Raw genomic sequence first — 21627 nt, 5'->3', positions numbered from 1 at the left:
GGATCCTATGTCCCCAGAGGAAAGCCCTGAGCCTCCCCAGGTAGCAGCTGAGAAAAATTGAGGGTCAGCAATGTGACCCAGCTCCCTCCACCCCAGGGACTGTGGGCAAAGTCCCTCCAGGCCGGATAGCTCAGCACTGAAACACCAGAGAGAGACCACACACCCGGAAGCCCTCTGACGGCTCACAACTCTCTATGCTTCTGTCCAGGGGCACAACCTCAGGTCACATCCATGATTTTATTCATCAGGCCAACAATCCTGAGAGGCAGGTAGGCCAGAATATACCTTTAACCCCATTTTTTAAGATGAAGAATCTGTCAAGCTTAACTGATTTCCCTAAAGTCATACAATGGTTAAAAAACAAACTCAGGACCTGGTCTTAGGGCCCTAAAGACATCACCTTGCACTAATGTTACCACTAACAGAGACCTTCCATCCCTCTCCATCTGATCTTTCTCTCTTTTTAAATTTCTGGTATAGAGGGGCACCTGGGTGGCTCAGTCGGTTAAGCGTCCGACTTCAGCTCAGGTCACGATCTCGCGGTCCGTGAGTTTGAGCCCCGCGTCGGGCTCTGGGCTGATGGCTTGGAGCCTGGAGCCTGCTTCCGATTCTGTGTCTCCCTCTCTCTCTGCCCCTCCCCCGTTCATGCTCTGTCTCTCTCTGCCCCAAAAATAAACGTTAAAAAAATTAAAAAAATAAATAAATTTCTGGTATAGAAATCTAAGCACACCATTCTCGACTTATTATCACCATTATCAAGCTGTGCAAAGACCCTTTCTTGTTTGGTTTAATTTCATTGTATTCCACTCCTCCACACCCCTTCTTAGCCCCCAAACTGGCACTCCCTCCAATTTGGTTGGTGGGATGGGGAGTCCATTTGTTCATTCATTCATTCATTCATTCATTCATTTGGATGCTTGAGCCAGATACATTTCTGACCACCACTGTGCTTGTGATGCTTTTAATAAGTGTTTCTTTTTTGGTATTATTGTTTCAGCCCTAACCTCTGGTCCTTCTTCTGCTTCATTCCCAGTGATTCTTCATTCCCCACTCCTGCCATCCCAAAATATATAACTTGCCACTTGTACCTATTTCATTTGTTTTATTCTTACTGGCTTCTGATTTGTTTTATATTACTCTGGACTGGAATTCTCAGCTTGGAGGCGTTTCCCTGCTCATTTTGTGTTATTTGTTTATTTACTGTATATACATGCTTTTGACTCCTGCATCCAAGGCAGTGACGATGATGTTCAGAATCAGTCACTTTAGGTCAGTCCTCAACCGTCACCTAAAGGTCCAAGTTAACTCCTTGTAAGGCTGACAGTAAATCATTGATACTCTTGCCTTGATCTTGATCCTCTGTAATAGTTTTACGTATTCTAATAGTTGAATGACAGAGCAGTGGTGTCCAATGGAACATTCCATGCTAATGGAAATGTTCTATATTTTTGTGCTTTTCAATATGGTAGCCACTAGTGACATGTGGCTATCGAGCAGTTGCAATGTGGCTTATGTGGCGGAGGAGCTAAATTTTAGTTTTAATTAATTTCAGTGAAAATTTAAATAGCCTCATGGGACTAGTGGTTGCCTATTGGACAGTGTAGATCTACTGTATTGCTACCCAGGATGTGGTCCCCAGACCAACAGGATTGCCATCCCCTGGGAGCCTATTAGAAGGGCAGAATATCAGGTACATCTAGTTCTACTGAATTAGATCTGCATTTTAATAAGATCTCCAGGTGATTTTTATGCACACTCAAGTTTTATCCCCCAGATGTATTGAGATATAATTGACATAATAACATTGTGTAAGTTTAAGGTATACAGGAATGTTGATTTTTATACTTCTGGGTTGTAAAATGATTACCACCGTAGAGTTAGCTAACAGCTCCATCACATCACATAATTACCATCTCTTTTTTGTGGCGAAAACGTTTAAGTTTTCCTCTCTTAGCAATTTTCAAGTATATAATACAGTATTATTAACTATAATCACTATGCTGTGCATTATTTCCCCTAGAACTTACTCATCTTGTAACTGGAAGTTTATACTCTTTGACCAACATTTACCCATTTCCCCCACCCTCCATCCCCAGTAAACATTTTAGTCTATTTTCATGAGTTCACCTTTTTTAGATTTCACATGTAAGTGATACACAGTGTTTGCCCTCTCTCTAACTCATGTCACTTAGCATAATATGCTCAAGGCCCATCTATGTTGTCACAAATGGCAGGATGTCCTTTCTCATGGCTGAATAATATTCCTGTGTGTGTGTGTACATGTTTACATATATATACCACATCTTTATCTGTTGATGGACACTTAGGTTGTTTCTAATTTTGGCTATAGTGAATAATGCTGCAGTGAACATGGAATGTATATTTCTTTTCAAGATCCTATTTTCATTTATTTTAAGTGTATAACCAGAAGTGAGATTTCAGGATCCTATGGTAGTTCTTTTTTTTTTTTTTTTTTAAGTTTATTTATTTATTTTGAGAGTGAGAGAGAAAGAGAGTGTGCATGAGCAGGGGAGGGGCAGAGAGAGAGGGAGAAAGAATCTCAAGCAGGCTTCATGCCATCCACACCAAGCCTAACCTGGGACTCAAACTCACGAACTGTGAGATTACGACCTGAGCCAAAATCAACAGTCAGGACGCTTAATTGACTGAGTCACACAGGTGCCCCTATGTTCAGTTTTCCGTGCAGCTGGTCATACTTCTCCCTCCTTCCTATAGCTCTTATGTGTTGTTCTGATTGTATCGTTTGGCCAAGCCTCTAGTACTCTGCTCATCCACGGGAGGGATAGAAAGTACCTGTGCTGGCAGGGATTCATCTAAACTTTCTCCATGTACTATATTTGCTGTAGGTAGTCAATAACTAGCCTTCATCAAGTTGAGAAAATATACGATTTAAAATTCCAAGGTGTTTATCAAATGCTTTAAATGCACAAAATGCATGACATTTTTCTTTAATGGTAAAAATGACCTTAATAGTTTCTCTTCTTCATATTACAGGTTCCTATAGTCTAGAATCAACCTTGCTTGGTCATAACTCTTTAAATACATTGTGGGGTACAGTTAGCTAATATTTTATTTATAACTTTCATATCTATATTCAAATATGGAATAGCCTGATAGTTTTTTGTTTTTACAATCCTTATCTGACTTTGTAATAAAGCTTACACCAGTCTTACAACAAAAGAGAAACCAGTTTTTAGTTTCTGGAACAATTTATGTATCTTATGTGATTATCTCCTTCTTAATAGGTGGCTAGAACTTTTCTGTAAAACCATCTGAGCCTAGGGCTTTTCAGGAAGAGGGAGGTCTTTGATTGTATTGTAATTCTTAGTTGAATACTTATAACTCAGTGTGCTATTTATTCTTGTTCTAATTTTGGAATTTCACATTTTGCCAAAATTATATCAATTTTATTGTCTCCTAATTACAAGTCTTCATAATATTGTTAGTCTAAAACTTTCTGCTATGTTTGTGGTTTCTTTCAGTATTTATTACAGGTTTATATCTTCTCTTTCTTTCCCCCATTAGTTTTGTCATGTATTTGTCATGTCAAATATTTGTATATTTTATAATCTTTTTCACAACACCAGCTTATTTAATGTCTTATTGTTGCTATGTTCTATTTCTCTGATTTTTGACCTTAGGTATATGTTTTCTTTCCTTCCTCCCTCTCTCTCTTTTTCCTTCCTTCCTTCCTCTCCTCCTCCTCCTTCTCCTCCCCCTTCATCTTCTTTTTCTTCAGGATTATTCTGGAAGTTTTTTTTTTCTAGCTTCCTTCCTACACTAAAAAATTAGCTCCAAGAATGTTTCAAAAAGGGGTTTGGGGACAGGCTATCTGGAGTCTTATATACCTGATACTATTTTTATTTTACTTATATATATATATTTTTAAATTTTTTTAATGTTTATTTATTTCTGAGACAGAGAGAGACAGAGCATGTGTGGGGGAGGGGCAGAGAGAGGGGGACACAGAATCTGAAGCAGGCTCCAGGCTCTGAGCTATCAGCACAGAGCCTGATGCGGGGCTCGAACTCACAGACTGCGAGATCATGACCCGAGCTGAAGCCAGACGCTCAACCGACTGAGCCACCCAGGCACCCCTATTTTACTTATATTTAAATGGTATTTTAGCTGGATATAAAATTCTAGGTTTGAATTATTTTTCCATCAACACTTTAAAATATTACTTCATTGTCTTGTGTACAGTTCTGTTATTGAGGGTTTGTGTCATTCTTTTTCCTTTTTAGTTGATCTATTTTTTTCTTTATAGATGTTTTGAGAAATTTCCCTCCATCATTAATGTTCTTAAATTTCACTAGAATGTATCTAAGTGTGAATTCCTTTTTTATCTATCTTGTTTAATACTGTATCCTTTCAATCTGAAGTTATCCATTTTCATTATTTCTAAGAAATTCTTGGTTATGATACCTTTAAATATATCCTCTCTCCATAGTTTATTTTCCCATCTGTCTCCAAAGTCTATGATCCTAATCACTACACGATCCTTCCTCTCTGAAAAGAGAGTCAACATTTTGTTGCCCTTGTCTGTTTAGGTACTGCCTTGCTCCATCACACTCTGAAAGGCAATGATAGGGTCTAATTTTCCATCTGTATTCCTAGTGCATCAATGCCCACTGTGTGTTAAATGAATGAATGAATGAATGAATGAATGAATGAAGTTAAGAGAATGGAGGAGTATGAGAGTACATAGGGCTGGAGCAGGAGGTACTATGGTGTCAGGGCAGCAACCAAGCTTCATGCACCCATAACCTCTATCAGGGTGGCAGCCGCTTTAGCAGATCCCTCCCTGTGTGAATAACCACCTGGGCCAGCCAGCCTAGCTCAGCCATGCTCTGAGACAATGACTGCCATATCTCAACCAATTCTGGCCTCAAGCTGTACTCTGACAGTAGTGGGGATCCTGAAGTGAAGCTGATCTGACTTTTTCCTGTCCAGCTGTAGGACCTATGGCAAGTTGTCCTGCTTTTTGACCCTTAGTTTCCTTTTCTATAATGTGAGGATAATGACACTGCCTCATCCAGCTTGTAAGGGTATAAAGAGCAGCAAAAGAGATGTTTAAGTGCTTTGTAAGTGTGAAGAGCTGCATGTAACCAGGTGCTGCTATCATCAGGGACATATCACAATGCACATAAGAGCTTCTAGCCCTCAGGTCTGAGTTCTGAAGGGAGAATCTCCATGGTAATATGGAGTCCTGGATTTAATCCTGCTTCCTTGGAGGGGGTCAAGACTCCCTACAGGTCTGTGGCTTTCCACATCATTGGGAAGAAACTTCTGGGAGTAAGAGCCAGCTTCCATCCAGATGGAGCAGAAACTCCAGGCCCATCACTCTCCCCTCCTACATGCTTAGCCCCAAAGTTCTGCTGTATTTCTCCACCCCATCACCCACCCCTCCTGCTCCCCTCCTCTGGTCTCATTGAGTTTCCAGTCTGGCATCCATTGCTTGTAAGAGGACTCCACATCCCTTCCCCTCTGCCCAGCAGAACTTCCTTCACTATATCTACATCTTATGACCCTGCTCACATCTAGGCCTGTGCTGAGGAATTCAATCTAAGGGTCTCCTAGATGATCTAAGTTTACTCCTCATGGGTTACTTATATAGACAGCCAAAGTCCTAATCAAAGAGAGCACCAGTGGTGGAAATGTCAGGTCCCCTGGCAGCCTGGTGGTCATGAGGGAGAAGGACATATTCCAAACCCCTCAAATAGCCCACATACGTAGTAATGTAGAATCTGGACAAATACTCCCTTGGTTTCCAACATACAGATATTTTTCTGGATAAGACTCTCTTTCCTGGACCTAGGCTACCAGCTCTTAGAAACACCCTCTCTTTTGGCTTCTCTTAATGGCCACTCCCAGCAACCTTCGAAATTTTATTGAGTCATGTGATTTCCTACCATCTCCTTTTTATTTTTAAAATAAGTTTGATGTCCTTTCAATATTCGTGCCTTTCTGATCTTCTTTAATAACAGTCTTCCTTTTGTATAGCTTTATTTTAAGAGGCTTTAAGCATGGGTGGGACATTGGATTGGATTATCTTGGGTACCACCCAACTCTGAACTCATTGATTCTGTGAAATTTACAACATAGTTAACACTAAACTAGCAGCCACTGTGGATCACTAATGATTAAACCTTCAATTATGTGGATGGTGCCCTTCTGCTTACTAAGAGCAACTTCTTTGTTCAGTGTTAAGATTAGTGAGTTACTCTGACATTGTCTAATTTGAAAATTCAAACTAGCCATATTCCCGATGTGCTTTGGAAATCCTATCTTAGTAATGACAATAATAGATAAAACACAATATACCAGGCACTATCCCAAGTACTTTAAATATGTTAACTTGTTTATTTCTCATAATAATATTATGAGATAATTAATATTTTTACTCCTACATTACAGAAGGGAGAACTAAGGCATAGAGATACTAAGTTATTTGCCCAAGATCAGAGTCAGTAAATGATAGAGCTCGGATTCAAACTTAGCAGTCTGGCCTCTTAACTACTACCCATGCTACCTCATAAAGCTCAGAAAAGATTATTGTGTACCCCCTCATATGTAATTATGCTGTCATATCTCCTCCCAGGATACTATGAGAACCCTCTCCTTTATCCCCTTATCATTATAATGCATGTCTGGGGTTTACCTATTACACACTGAAAAAAGAATTAGGAAACCTTTGAAAGAGGTGAGTACTAGAAATAAAGATACTGAAGCTATACTAAGAAACAGGAAGTAAGCGATGTTTGAGTCAAACTCAGAAGGGTTGGAGGGGGGAGTGGAGGAGGAAAGGAGGGTCTTATCAAGGGCTGTGAAATCGTAAGTGGGTACCATACAAAGGAAGATGAATAGGAACACTCAAAATCATAAAGGTGTCATATTCACCAGTAGAATTTTATTTGAAGTCTAACAGGTGTTTTGTGTTGTTTTGTTTGGAACTAGACAATCTGATTTGGAAGAAATTGATTTCTCAAAATGGATCTGGAAGAGCAAAAGTTCCAAGAATAACTGAGAAGCAATTCTGAAAAAGTAGAGCGTGGAACAACTTGCCCTACCAGGTATCAAGATTTATTATCAAAATATTTCGTAATGAGGACAACAGAGTTTGGGCAAAAGGATAAACCAATGGAACAGAACAGAAAGCCTAGCCACTGGCCCACCCATGTTTGGAAACAATATCAGTTACAGATGGTGTTACAAATCCATGTGGAAAGGGTGGTCTATTTAATAAATTAATCCTAGGAACAACTTTTGTCCATATGGAAAATACAAAATTAGATTTCTCCCTTAAATCAACCCTATATAAAGAACTAAAAACAAAAGGAAAAATTTTAAAGCATAAGATGAAAATGTAGAAAAATTCTTTATGACCTTAAGAATAAGGAGCAATTTCTCTTTAAAAAAAAATAGAAAACGTGAAAATTTGATAATTTTGACTACATTAAAATTAACTTCTGCATAAGAAAAGGCCACTATAACAAAGTGAAAAACAAGCCATAGCTTGGGAGAAGGTACTTGCAGTGAGTGTAATGTATAAAGAAACCTCTCAAATTAATTGGAAAAAGATATATAGCATTGGAGAGAAATGGGAAAAGAATATAAACTATTGATTTGTAGAAGAGGAACCCCAGAAGGTCAATAGAAATACAAAAAGATTCTTGCTTCCACTATAAAGCAAAGAAATACAAATCAAAACATTGATAAAATACCATTTACACCTACGAGATCAGCAAAAATTTATGTCGGCCAACGCCAAGTGTTGGCAGAGCTGTTAAATCATGGAAACTCATTCCCTGCTAGTGGGATTGTAAGTTGGTACAAGTACTTTGGAAAGTTGTAGGTGGTCATGTCCAGAAATTCTTCTCCTGGGCATCTAGTCCTGTATGTGAGCACGAAGAGACATGTATTAAGATGCTTGCTATAGCATGGAGATCAATAAGAGAATGGATAAGTAAATCATATTACAGTTATACAATGCAATACAGTCTAGCATGTGTCAGCATAGATAAAAATCTCACAATTGGAATGCGAATCTCACATTTTTAAGGGAGAAATGAACACTGCAGAAGATTATGATATTGTATATATACACATACATAGTTTAAAAGCTGGCAGGGAATAATAATACTTTATAATGTTTTTGGATACATAAAAATGCAATAAAAATAGTAAAAAACGTAAAAACACACATGAGGATGATTAACACTGAATTCAAAACAGTGCTTAGGGGCACCTGGGTGGCTCAGTCAGTTGAGCATCTTACTCTCAATTTCAGCTCAGGTCATGATTGTATGGCCTTGAGATGGAGCCCCGTGTCGGAATTGTCTCTCTCCCTCTCTGTCCCTCCCCCGCTCTCACAAGCTCTCTCTCGCTCTCTCTCAAAATAAATAAGTAAACTTAAAAAATAAAACAGTGCTTAGCTCTGGGAAATGAGGGAGGAGACGGGCTGGGGACGAGTCCAGAGGGGAACTCCATTGTATCTCTAATATTTGCTGTCTTTGAAGTAGAAAGACAGGAAGCAAATAAGGCAATATGCTGATATTGGCTAAAGCTGATGTGGCCATCATTAGCTCTGCCCACCGAATATCTCCGGCTCTCTGCCTTCCTTGCAATGGTAGGATTACATGTCCCGTCCCCTCTGAGGTTAGGCGTGGCCTGGAGACTGACTTTGGCCAATCAGCTGGAGTGGATGTGACTTATGTTTCTGGCCTCAGGGGCCAGTGCATGAAAGTTTTGGCCAACATAGCAGCACGGAGTCAAAGCTTCTCTCTTCCCCAGTCCTTGAGCAGACATGATATCCTCAGACAACCCATGGAGGACAGGTGGATGAGTAAGAAATGAACCTTTATTGCTCTCAGCTACTGAGATTTGGGGATGTTTGTTAGGACAGCATAACCATATCTGTTCTGATACAGCTGGGAAGTTTATCCACAGGGGTTCACTGTATTGGTCTCTGATTTTATCTACATGTTGAAAAATTACGAATAAAAATTTTATAGTTCTTAAATTAGGCTGGATTAATCATAGTTCTCAGGCCATAGCTCACTATCTTTACAGGTCTGTGCAAGGCCCCTCTCTTATTGTCTTAATAAGTGCCTCACACTCTGGCTGGAAGCAATGTGAACCTACAGGAGATGTTGATAAAGGGGACGAGTGATACGCTCGCCCTCCCAGCCCAAGTCCAGGTTCCCTCCAGTGCTGTGTGCTAGCCTGCAGCGTCTCTCAGCAGCTAGTAGGAACCAGAAACCCAGTTGGAAAATCTTAGCTCTTCTCCAGAAAACAAGAATGGTGATGAATGCAGTGGCCCCCAACTGGTGCTGACTCTTTGTGTGGCTTTTGGAAAAATTGTTTTGCTCTTGATTCCCAACTCTCTGATGTGTCTGAAGGGAGTAGCCTTGCCCCCAGGCAGTCCCCTTTCCTGCCCCTTGGAGCCAACACCTGTCCTGCATCCCCACCAACCAGCCACTGTGTCCTCAGATACAGGTCACCTCGGCAAGATATGCTAGGAAAATTTTCTCACCCACGTCTTGGCTTTCAGGTTCCTTTCGAGAGCTGCCTGCAAAACCCACAGGGAGTGAAAACCCCGGAAAGAGGTAGGGAGGAGGGGGCACAGTGCCGTGGAGAAGGAAGAGAAACTCAGGCTCCCGGCCAGTTCTGTTCCATACTATGCAGCAAAACACAAGTGGCCTGAAAGTCACCGTGAAATGCAATGCCTTTGAGAAGTTCCGTGGAAAGAATGATATCATGGCCAACCACTCCCTGCACCCCCCCCCCAACCTTTTTTCCAGTGGGAGTGAGAAATAAATAGACTGACACATTTTCCAGTCAGGGAGCAATTCTGGAGAGCAAGTTTACCTTGGCACAGGCACTCAGGTGGGGCTGTGAGAAACCTTATCTGTGCTTGCCCAGTATATGAGGAGCTCTCATCTCCCCGGAGCCTTGGCCACCTCGCAGGTGACCGCAGAAGGCAGGTGAGCATGGTGAACAGCAGGCTGGCCAGAGCCACCGCAGAGTCGGACTGGCCCCAGGAGCGGGCTATGTTAGGTAAATATTGCCTGCATTTGATTGACGGGCTCATTACCGACTTTGTTGGTTGCCAAGAGAAATGCCATCCAATCCACCGGATTCAACGGTAAAATTGACGTTCCTTAACTCGATGATTCTCAGACTGTAATGTGCATATGGTCACCTGGGGATCTCGTTAAGTTGCAGCTTCTGATTCAGCAGGTTGGGGCAGGGCTGAGGAATCACATTTCTAACAAGCTGCCGGGCCAGTCTACAGACCACACTGAGAGCTAACAAAGTCTTAGGGTGCAGATGACTGTGTGCATTTTACACAGTCGAAATAGTTACTATTTAAGGAGCTCCATCTTGACTCTGTGACAGGTGCTGGACCAGGTGGTTTCTGGCCTCTAGCTCTTGTCCTCTTCGTGCCAGCTCCGTGAGGGAGGTGTTATTATCCCCACCCCTCCTTGACAGGTGAGGAAATAGAGGCTAAGAGAGGTTAATTCGTGCTATATACGTGTCATTTCCAAGAGATTTCATTACCTTCCCTCCCTTCCCAGTGATCTGAAATAACCCGAAGACAAAGGATAATAAACACCCTGTAGTCGGGCTGGGTGATTCTGCCCGTGGTGATTTGCCCTCTTGATACCCGAGAATGAGTAATTCCTTTTGTCCAGAATTGTGAGAGCCAAGCACAGGAGTGCAGGAACCCTAGAATTAATATCTGGCCTAGCAAGTCCTGGCCTCCGTAGAGACAGCAAGTCAGAAGGGTGGACAAGCCTTGTTTTAAATCCCTCTGGTGCTCATGTGTTCACCCCTACGACATGCCGTTTGAGACTCTTAATACCTGGAGCAGATGCTTTGATGTGTCAGCTTGGAAAGAATGCCTCTTTGCCTCTTAGGACCAGTCAGGGTTGCGAGAGGAAAAAAAAAAAGCTGCCCCAGCCTGTGGGAACACCAAAGTGATGGCAATTATAATTGGACTAACTGACCTGGAGACATTAAATATCTCGAAGCACTGTGATGTGCGCTTACAAAAGCCAGACAGCCTCCAGGTATGAACTTGCATCCTGTCCAGATCTTAAGGAGCAAGGCAGCCCTCCTGGCCGGTCCTGGCCAGGCACTATGCATAGCAAAACGGGGACAATGAGAGACTCCCCTGCAGACAGTCGGAAGACCTGATTTTTGGTGGCCACTCAACAGGTCAGACTTCCCCAGGACGCCACTAGCATTTGAACCTCACCCACGGCAGTTTGGAGATGTGACCATGATTTGCACTGTAGGGTAGGGAAGGCCAAGTTCAGGCCCTCCCGGAGACCGATCACCACTCCATCCTGGGGAGTTGTTACACAGAAGAAAACACTCAGAAAACGCATTGGAGGCCTCCAAAGAAGTCAGATATACTATGGTTGTTTACGTATTACATCATTCTAGAGAGCATTTGAGGGAGTTTACAGACACCACGTAAAATAGAACAAAGTTGAAAACAAAATAAGAGAGATTATGGGGGGAAATAGAGGTAAAAGGGAAAAAGCCTGATGTGGTTAATACCTCCTCAAATACCGTGAGGTCCTGTGTCCTTGGACTAAGGCTTCCTCACATCAGGCTCCAACTCCCTAACCTATAGAGTGAAAGTGCAAAGAAAAGCACCCACGGCACCGACGATGTGCAAAACAGCAGCAGGACCTTCAGAGAGGTGCATCCATTCCTGGCGCTGAGGGTCCCCAGGGGGAGAATCGGAAGACACAGTGGAACGTCATGAAGTGTGGCCTCGACGCCAGCTCTGTGTTGCTTTGTGGGGATGTTTCCTAGAACACCCCAGTGCAGGCTCATGGACACGACAGTGCGTGGTCCACAAAGAACAATTATGGAAGAATCCAGAATTGCCCTTGCTGAGCTGGCTTACTTCCACAATAAGAACCTGAAGAGCTGACTTCTGAGGCCCCCTGGGCCCTTCCCCTCTGGAAATCTAAAGTCAGTCTTTTCACCAGGTCTGGTGTCGCCTTCACTCCATGCTCTGGGGAGTGAGCCCCTCGATGTCCCAGCAAACCTGCAGATGGTGGTGGGCAAGTTGAGGGGCACCACAGCCCCATCCCCAGGCTGGGAGCAGTGGTGTCCCCACCATGATCTGCTGGGCGCAGAGCAGTCTCCTTTCTGAGAACGAGCACAGGCCAAGGAGCCAGAGGCCCAGACCAAGTGCTGGTCCTGAGCTCACCACTCACTGACTGTCACAGCTGAGGCAAGGCAACTCCTCTCTCTGGGCCTTAGTTCTGTCACCCGCAAATGGAGATGAACTAGCATTTCGTCTGTGCCCTCCCTGAGGACTCCCTGAGCCCGCAGGCCTCTGCGATGCATGCATGGCAAACTGAAGTGAGGCCATAAGTGGAGTTGCAAGCTTTGGGATCTGTGGTAGAAATAGAAATGTGCCACCTGGATCCCCAGCCAGAGGAGGGCCCAGGGCCCAGCTGTGGTGAGTTGGGTCAGCAGACGGCCTCCAGCTGTCAGCTCTTTAAGGTTGGCACCAGCCAGAGACAGCCATCTCTCTCAAGGTCATGCCCTTCCCCGGGACAGCCCACACTGTGGACCCAACAAGGCAGAGGAAAGAAGGCACTGGAATTTTGTCTCAATGCTGGGCATTCTGACAGGTAAGATTTGCTCCAAAGCTCCCCATAGGATTGGCCGAGATTTGTGGAGTCTGCATTTCCGTTAGACTTCCTTCTGGAAGCCTGCTTCTTCCCCTGCCTCTCCTGGGTGTTGGTCCCAAACCCTGTCTCCACATCTGCCCCTGAAGAACCCATCCACAACAGCATCCAAGCACCCACAGCGCCCAGACTGGCCAGGCACCAGGCCTTCAGAACAGAAGCTTGGGCTTCCATGGACCCAAGAGTGAAAGAGAGAACTGGTGTGGAATGTGTGTTAGCATGTAGCCATTGCTACAGCTCAGGGGTGGTCATCTCCTGGGAACCCCACCCACCTGAAAGGCCGGACCCCCTTCTCCCCAGACCAGCCCCTTCTGCACTTCTGCTTTTTCAGCAGGTGCTGCCAGCTTTGCAATGGCTCAGGCTCAAGAAACCCGTCTTCTCCAATTCTCTTTCTCTTCTGCTCCCGCATCCAAACAAGTACTGAAACCTCCACCTTTGCATTGCCTCTGCCATCACCTGCCCCTCCCGCGAGCGCCAGCTCCCCCTGGGGCCATTGCAGTAGCCTCCTGCAGAACCCCCTCTCGAGCTCACCCCTCCTTTCTGTCCGATGGCTAGCACCCCGCCCCTTGTGGGCTCCTATCACTGAGAGGCCTCCCCTGCTCCCCAGCGTGGCTCTGTAGGAGGAAGAGAGTGTTGGGTGTGTTGAAATCACACCAGTCCCTCACACCTGTTTCCCCCGAAGTCACTGGGAAGTGTTTGTTGCTGTTTGTCACAAATACCCACACACAAACAAAGGTGGTAAAACAATGTGAGGTGGATGAGACGTCTCTGTTTCTATCTGGATTCAGGTCAGTGTGATTTCCCTACCTCGGACCCAGAAGACGGCACTTGTCAGCTTCTGAGGTGTCGCTGGCACATAAGTGCGTGTGCTTGCGTGGACGTGTGGAGCCCCGACGACAAAAGGAGAGCCGGGTGATTCGTTGGCACTGGATACCAGGGTATTGAGAAATACTCTGTAATACAAATGGCTTTAAAATGGCCACATCGTCGTGTGTAGACCGGCAGGCTGTGCGTGTGGGAGACCGTATACCTGCCGGTGAGGGCTAGTATAACCTCCCTGGACTGCCACAGTGGCTCACGAGCCAGGATGCTTCTAGCCAGGGTGACGGCAAGTACGAGAGCCAGGGCAAATGTTCCAAGAAAGTCCTGGAAAGAGGGAGAGATGGGATATCAACCATTAGACTTAGCGTCCTTCTCTTCTAAGAGAACTGGCTTTCCCAGAAACCCAGAGAGGGCTGCTGCCCTTGTTTTCCTGTTAACAAGCAATACAATGAAGTAATTAATGTGAGTTTCACTTTCCCTTCTCTATACTCTTCCTCTTCGAGCAGATCCAATGGAGGATGATTTAATATCGCACCTTTCTGCTGAGGAAGCCGAGAACTCGCCACTAGTACGTCCTTACTGCGCAGTGAGCGGAGGGCAGGAAACGTCAGGCCCATTTTACGGAGAGTAGACTGAGGCCAAGTGATGAGGCCTGTTCATTCTCTTGTTGAGAATGCCAGACAACATCATAATTTGTAGTGATTATGAGTCTTTGTAGTTTCTTCTTGTTATTTTTTTTTTTACTAGTGAAAAACATTTTATTGTTGTTAGAAAACGTTGTTTGGAAATGTTACCCAATATACAACTGGAAATCAAAGCCATGAATAAGAAATATGTGCGAAATAAAATGCAAGTCACTATTAATCTGCTTGCTATAGAGAACACTTAAATAAAACAAAATACATACACATTATACCACATTAACTCTGATGTTGTAGGACCTATTTCTATCATTAAGATGAGCTTTTTGTAAATTTGAAAACATACTCTGAGGTATAGAGGGAGAGCATTCTCCCCCTCTGCCAGGGACGTTGGTATCTATTTTTTTTAATTTTTAAAAATTTTATGTTTTTAATTTACATCCGTATAGTTTCTTCTTTTTAAATTGAGGAATTATTAAGCATTGTGGAAGGTTGGGGTCCTGCAGATGAAAGCAATGAAACGAGAATGACCCCTGTGTAGGGGACCCTCTAGGGGGAAACTGGAAGCAAGGTGAGTCAAGGCTCTCACTGGTGCCTCTCCAAGCACTCTGCAATTCAAAAGAGCAGGTGGCTGCGAGTGAGGAATGCCCCCCCCCCCAAACTCCAGAGAGACTCAAGCACACATAATGCCCTCTTTAGCTGTTTTCAATAGTAACATCCGGGGCATTTAAGCACGCATCTAGCTAGAAAACAGTCTTGGGAGAATCTCCTTGCATCTTTCTCATTTGTTTCCCAAGAGAAGGCCAGGATGAAAAGGAATGAGGTAGGGCAGGTGGGGAGTGCAAGGCTGGGTTGCTGCAGTGGTGCAGGCTTCAGAAGTGGGGGTGGAGGGTGCCCAGCTGCCCCACCGTCCCCAGTAGCTGACGCGGCTCCTGCCTGAACCCATACTGTACCAGTCCACATGCTCACGAGGCTACGAAGCCCTGTGTGGGAGCCTCTGCTGCCCCGAGGGCCTCATTAAGCATGTGAAAAGGCATATGGCCTTTCTCACTGTCAAAGCTTGTCGTCGGCTTTGCTCAGGCTGCTGCAGGACTGCTCCGCTGGTGCACACCTGGGCTGCCTGGCCTGGTTTGGGCCTGGGCAGGTGCACTGGGTGCCTGGGGCCCACTCAGAGGAGTCCCCGTCAGTCCGAAGCTCTGTACCTTCTTGGCAAAAAGGGAGAGGGAGACCATTTCCCCCCTCGCATTGATCACTGGGTTTAATCCACTGGAGTGCTGTTGCCAGATGACAGCTGGGGGCAAGGATTCCAGTCAGATCCCTCCAGAAGGAAAGCCCCCTGGCTGCACCCACCCCCACCCTTTGAGTTGTTCGCTTCTTGCTCTGTCTTACCCTGGCATGGTTTCCCCGCAGACTTCTGCCATCAATCATCACCAGTCTCTGTGACCACGGAACTCCCTCCTCTCACCCATTTACCCTGCCGGAAATGTCATTGTTCCACGGAGGCCCTGGAAGCATTGTAGGTGTCTCTCTCTCACCATAGTGTGAATTTATGTGTCAGGTCAAGTGTGCTTACCTCGCAGCTGCCTGGATTAGGGATTGGAAAGACAGATACTCGAGTAGGAAAGGAAAGCACGTTTTTGGAGCTTGCGAGGCTGTTATGAAGGGAGCACGGGTGTCTGGAGATCAGTGGGCGCCCAGGGCGGGTCAGAGAGAGGTGTGAAATGAGAGGGAGTGGAAAGGGGAAGTCTCAGAAGACACGGTTCACATAAACTCAATTTGACCTACTTAACACTTCTGCCTGGGCCACCACCTAACTGGAAAAGAAATGCCGATATTAACTCAGTGTAGAGGTGAGGGACATTTTCCTGCTAGAAATTCTGTGCACAGTCCATTCTGCAGAGTGCAAGGACCTTTACTAGCCAATAGGTTTTCCATTCAGCGTGCACATTTGGAGTGGTGGGGGGCTCCAGTGCTCCCTCCCAAGATAAAGATTCTTCTGCTCACTCCTAGCTCCCAGCACACCCCTGGCACTTTTTCACCCCCGGGCCTTTATTTTTGCTGTTCTTGTAGATAGGATTGCCCTTCTCTGGCTTCTACCCATCCTTTGAGGCTGGCTCAATGGCATCCTTTCTCTTTAGCTTTTCCTGATACCATTCATTCATTCATTCATTCATTCAACAAACATGTCTTGAGTACCTACTACATGCAAGGCACTCTTCTAGGTGATGACGTCGAGCAGTTAATGAAACAGACTCAGTCCTTACCCTTATAGAGCTCATATTCTGGTGGTCAGCACCCCTCTTCCCAAGAGGAAAGGAATCACAGCCCCCACCATGGTCACTTGTCTCTACTGCAGTGGTTATCTTATGGCCTCAGAGGGGGCTGACATCTGGTCCTCCTAGTCTCCCCAGTGATGGACCCCATGCCAAGCACCAGAGGCAGCCCTCGATTTCTTTATATTATATAAGGAGCTCAAGGGGAACACATCTGGTAGGATAGGCAGAGGTGAGGGGGCTTATATGCAAACTCATATGCAAAACTTACATGCATGTGTGCCGTTTTCCTCAGCCTTATGATTGTGTAAGGTATAAGTAAAGTAATTTAAGGAATTTGTCTTAAAGCTGTGTCGGCCTGGCAGATACACAGTTATCACGTAGAGCGTGTTTATTTGGGTGGCTTTGAGGGGTGATGGATTTAGGAGAGCCCAAGTTCCCCTAAGTGATTCCTTGGAGCCACCAGCAGCTGGCACACGGTAGGTGCCTAAGGCCTGGTTGAATTGCTGCTGAAAAAGGGCAGGAAAGTGTAACATGGACCCAGCTATCTGATCCCGAGGCTGGGCACTCTGTGGGTGTGAAACACACCTAGGGCTCCAGCGAGCTGGTGTGAGCTCGGGTTACAGTTGGCACAGGAGGTCTGAAGGAGCTCTTCGCTGGTGCATAATTCACTGCTCCTCCACAGAGGGGCCACGGGTGTGAAGCCAGGAGGGATGCCGCTGCCCCTGGAGGAAGCAGGGTGACATCCTGTCTACTTGAAAAGAAAACCGAAAGTCCTGTCCTTCACGAGAAACTATTGTGTTTTCCTAACCCACAGGTATGCCAGAGTTTCTCTGGTCCAGAGTTGTGGGTGACATAGGGGGAGCTGGGGGAGGGGCAGACAGGGGGGTGTGAAGGGAGTTTGGATGGTTCCATGGTCTGTGCTCTTTGTCTAATTCAGGGAAGGTAGCAGCCTGCTGGAGCCCACCCCAAGGATCCCTGTGCTATATGATATATGTCCTGGTGAGAGGTACCTCTTTTCTGGCTGTTAAAGTGCATTCCTGTGTAGATGTGGAAAGAGAGAAAGCACGCTAGAGCCAGAGCTAGGATCGGAATGTGAGCATTTCCTTAATTGGACACGAGTGCCTTGAACTGGCTCCAGTTTTAGTGTTTTCTTTCAAGAGCCTGGACCCTAAAGATTCCATAGAGTTTTCTTTCTCTAAAAATCCCCTTGGTTCAAAGGCCCCTTGATAGAAATAAAGAAAATGCCAGGGCCGAATCTCTTTGATATGTGGGAAGGCAAAAGCTTGTGGGCTGGCAGATCCCAGCCTTCTTTTGGGGGGTGGGAGGTGGGGTGAAGGGATTCTGGGTGGAAAGAAGGAGCCCCCCCCCCCCAAGATAGCACAGTGCAAGAGTACCCACATGCTTTATGTCGGGCCTCAGAGCCCCGATGATAGCATGCAAAGCCCTTTCCCCTGAGCATTTATAGAGCAATTTCTCTTTGCCTTATTAGTGTCCTGAGAGCTAAAAAGATTCCTGTTGCCTGCTTTATTGCTTTAGGAGTCTGGGACTCCTAAGAGAGCAGTCATGCAATGTGCCTGAGAACGGACAGCAAAGTGAGTCAAAGGCTAGAGGATTTGGTCTGGTGGGCTTGGGTTTTTTGTGCATGGACTGATTCCCTGACGGCTGAGGTGGGAAGCATGCCCACACACAGGCCTTGCTCACTCGTAATGCGTCCAGAACACAGCTGGACATGTGCTGCGGAGCACCGAAGACTGGAGGAACTCTTGGGGGGGTGAGGGGTGACGTGGGGACACTGGGGCCACCACAGCACCCACCGGCCAGAGCTTCACTGCTTGCCTCCATTGTCTGTCCCACCCGGAGCTGGAAGCTTCAGTCAAGGGACTCCAGGGGAAAATGGGGCAGTCCGTGGTTGAACTGAGTGAAAAACCAAAGCAGATGCAATCAACTCTGCTGAACCCCATATTTCCCCCCAAGCACCTTAAAAACAAGCCCTGTATCTGCTCAGTGCTTTCCAGCTTACCAAGTGTTTTCATAACTCTATCTCGTTTCATCCTTACATCAACCCACACACATTCTTGCCTTTCAGATTTCTTATGTACTCAAACGAGTTTCACTGAAAAAATTGGCTAGAAACTCCCCTTCTCCTACTCACTTTTTTTTTTTTAACCCCACGCCTTTGACATATCTTTAAGAAGCTCCCAGATTCCCAGGGTGGGTGGGAAATGTTTTTATTCCACCAGCCCTACCTCACTGGATGGACTCCAGTAGTCCTGGTCTTTGCCATTGGAACTAACATTGTAATATTCAGTTTGTAGTTTCTCTGTTAAAACAAATCAATGAAGCCACAAGGGCCAGGATGAATGTGGGATTGTGGGGAAAACATAGGCTTTAGAACCAACAAGACCCAGAGTCAAATTCTGGTTCAGCCATTTGCGAGCTGTGTGGCCATGGCCCGCTTAATCTCTCAGAGCCTCTCTTCCTTCAACTGACAAATGGAACAGTGCCTATGTCTTAAAGTCATTGCGAGGCACAAATGTGCATCTGAGTGTACTTAGCTGCTTCATGAAGTCCCTTACGGCTAACCAGAGGCACCACTGCTAGGCAGATTACATACAATACTGTCTTTTGGCAAGGCAGGGGGAGGATAAAGCATGGAACCAGATTGCTAAATGAATTTAGATGGAGACTTTTTAACTTAATGACTAATTAGCTACGTGGCCTGCATACCTGGCACAGTGGTGCCAGAGGGAACTCTAACAATATATAAAGGAATTTTTATTTTAGGCATGAGAGAGAAAGAGCTGGGAAACTGGATGTATGTGATGTTGGAAAGCAAGGCAGGGCTGATCACACTTGGATTTCTATTGAAGCAGAATTGCACTGGGACCCGTGAGTTCCCGGGGACAAAGGTGGAAGACGGAGGGAGTGCAGAAGGATGTTTAGTTCACTGGGCTGCACATAATAGAAGCTCAGTGAATGTCAGTTGTGGGCTGATGTGGTTTGGAGACTCCAGGTCCTGTGTTTCACTTCTGCTGCTGACTTCTCGGCAGAGGCAGCGCAAGACATAGAGTGGTAGTGGAAAAAACATTGGCCCAGTGGTCTGCAGGCCTGCGTTCAGATTCCATCTACACCATTCAATAGCCTGGTGACCTTGGACATGCCATTTAATCTCTTAGGTGTCTTCTCACCTGTAAAATGAGGAGACTGGACTCGGTGATTTGGAAGGTCTCTTAGCTCTAAGGTTCTGGGGCTCTATGTTAACTTCATTCACTGGTGTTTCTGTTTATTTATTCGAAGGCAGTAGGGACAGAAGGAAGATATCCTATCTCACAGGATATTGGGAAGCATGTTCAAATACCCTGTGTCTTTACAGAGCTGATCCAGAGCAAAGTAGCAGAGTAGCTGTGTGATCTTTGGCAAGTGCCGTAATTTATTCCAGTCTCCGTTTGCACACTGTAAGCTAGGGACTGTATGTAGTACTGTGGTAATCTTCTTACATTCTTCCGAAAGCCGAGATCATGAAAATGCTTTGAAAAACTGCAAGGCGTTACAAAAAGTATTACGATCGAGAAATGCCATAGTTGTTATGCCGAAGTTTAGCCCCTGCCTCCCATATTTTCATGTGAATGAATGCACCACTGTGGCTCCAGTGGGGAAACAGAAAGTGTAGATTTGGGGTTCTAACCCAAGGCTTGCTTTCCATTCCAACTTACTGACAAGAGGTAAAGTTAGTTAAAATGGCATAATACAAAGTTTCCTCAAGAGCAGGCATCAGGTAGTTAGTTACCTGAAGGTTCTCCAATGTAGGAAATTTGCAGGAGGCCAGACATCTGCTGGCAGAGGCCTTACTTCCCAACCTCTTCAAAATGAGGCCATTTTGACACTTTAAGGGTGTGTGTGTGTGTGTGTGTGTGTGTGTGTGTGTGTGTGTTGCAGGGGTCGGGGGTAGCTTTCTGAGTAAAGAAAACCTCACAAGCAATAATCACAAACATGTAACGTGGCACTGTTGGTATGTAAAAGTGGTGAGTCAGTCTTTCATCCCAGGTCTTGCTAGGAATTGCTTCCGGGGAGAAATGGCAGAGGGTATTGGTTCTGCTCTCCCAGGGCTTACCTCAGGCCTTGTCAAGTTTCAACCTGGAAACCAGCTCTCCAAGCATTGGCTTCTCCTTTGGCTGCGGAGATGACAACATGTCACACCCAGCCTTCCAGAAATTTCTCCACCTTATGCAAAAGGCATGAACGCCCCCCCCTCCCCCCCCCCCCACCCAGCTGTTAGCAGTAACCCCATACTGGAGCAGCTCCGCTTAGCACGTGTCCATAGAAGCATCGACCTCCATCAGGACACTACCTGGAGAGGAGCAGCATGAAGGTGGTACTGGGCAGCATAAATCAATTTGTGATTTATCTTACCGGGTGGAGTTGGGGTGGGGAGAAGCTCCTGAATTTCTCTGGCTGAAAGGAACAGCTTGTGGGGAGGGGCTTGAAGCTGTGTTTTCATAGGAAGTACACTGTTTATAACTTAGGTTGTATATATATGACTGACTAAAAATAGCAAAGTTATTTTTATTTAATTCTTATCCTTATTTTTATTTGGGCTTCCTCATGGTCCTGCCACTGTTAAACCCTCACCATCAATCCTACCATCCTTTACCTGAGATAAGTGTATGTATTTCCACTTTTAAGCACATATCTATGGATTTAATACCTCCACTACCTTTCAAGGAGCTGACTTCAAAAGCACGTTCAATTTTGCCAAGTTTTTGATAGCTCCCCCTTCCTCTTCTTCATACACACACTTCCTCAAATTCCCTGTACACATATAGATCAGGGTTCTAAAGCCATTTTACAGGAGTTTTTGAAGCAGAGGTGTGAAGCAACGCGCTCCAGCCACAGAGGGGCAGACTCCCATCCTGGCTGTGGGGACAGCCAAGCCTGACCACCTGGACAGACCCCTGGAGTTGTAATTCTTGCGCAGCGTGGGAGGGGTTTGGCTGAAGCTCTTTGTTTCTGCTCTTTGCAGCAGATCTGGGAGCCAAGGATGGTGGGGTGGGCTTGCACAGTGCCCACCTGCACCCCATGCCCCGCGCCACGGTGTGTGTAGGTGTCCAGTGGAAAAACCCTACGACGACACCACATCCTTTCTCA

The 21627-nt window shown here is 45.5% G+C and overlaps 1 long non-coding RNA gene across 2 annotated transcripts; it reads left to right on the top strand.

Annotated features, from left to right (window-relative positions):
• Positions 1–6394: 6394 nt before the first annotated feature.
• Positions 6395–14464, top strand: LOC106967883 (uncharacterized). Of its 2 annotated transcripts, XR_001429024.3 has the most exons (3): positions 6455–6724; positions 6979–7094; positions 14072–14464. It is a non-coding gene; the product is annotated as an uncharacterized LOC106967883 (long non-coding RNA). The 2 variants fall into 2 exon arrangements; XR_003412367.2 differs by lacking the exon at positions 14072–14464 and having other exon boundaries at positions 6395–6724; positions 6979–8414.
• The last annotated feature ends 7163 nt before the right edge of the window (positions 14465–21627 follow it).

This window comes from Acinonyx jubatus, chromosome A3 (assembly GCF_027475565.1).
Source record: "Acinonyx jubatus isolate Ajub_Pintada_27869175 chromosome A3, VMU_Ajub_asm_v1.0, whole genome shotgun sequence".
Classification (NCBI taxonomy): domain Eukaryota; kingdom Metazoa; phylum Chordata; class Mammalia; order Carnivora; family Felidae; genus Acinonyx; species Acinonyx jubatus.
This window is presented reverse-complemented; position numbering and strand designations above follow the sequence as displayed.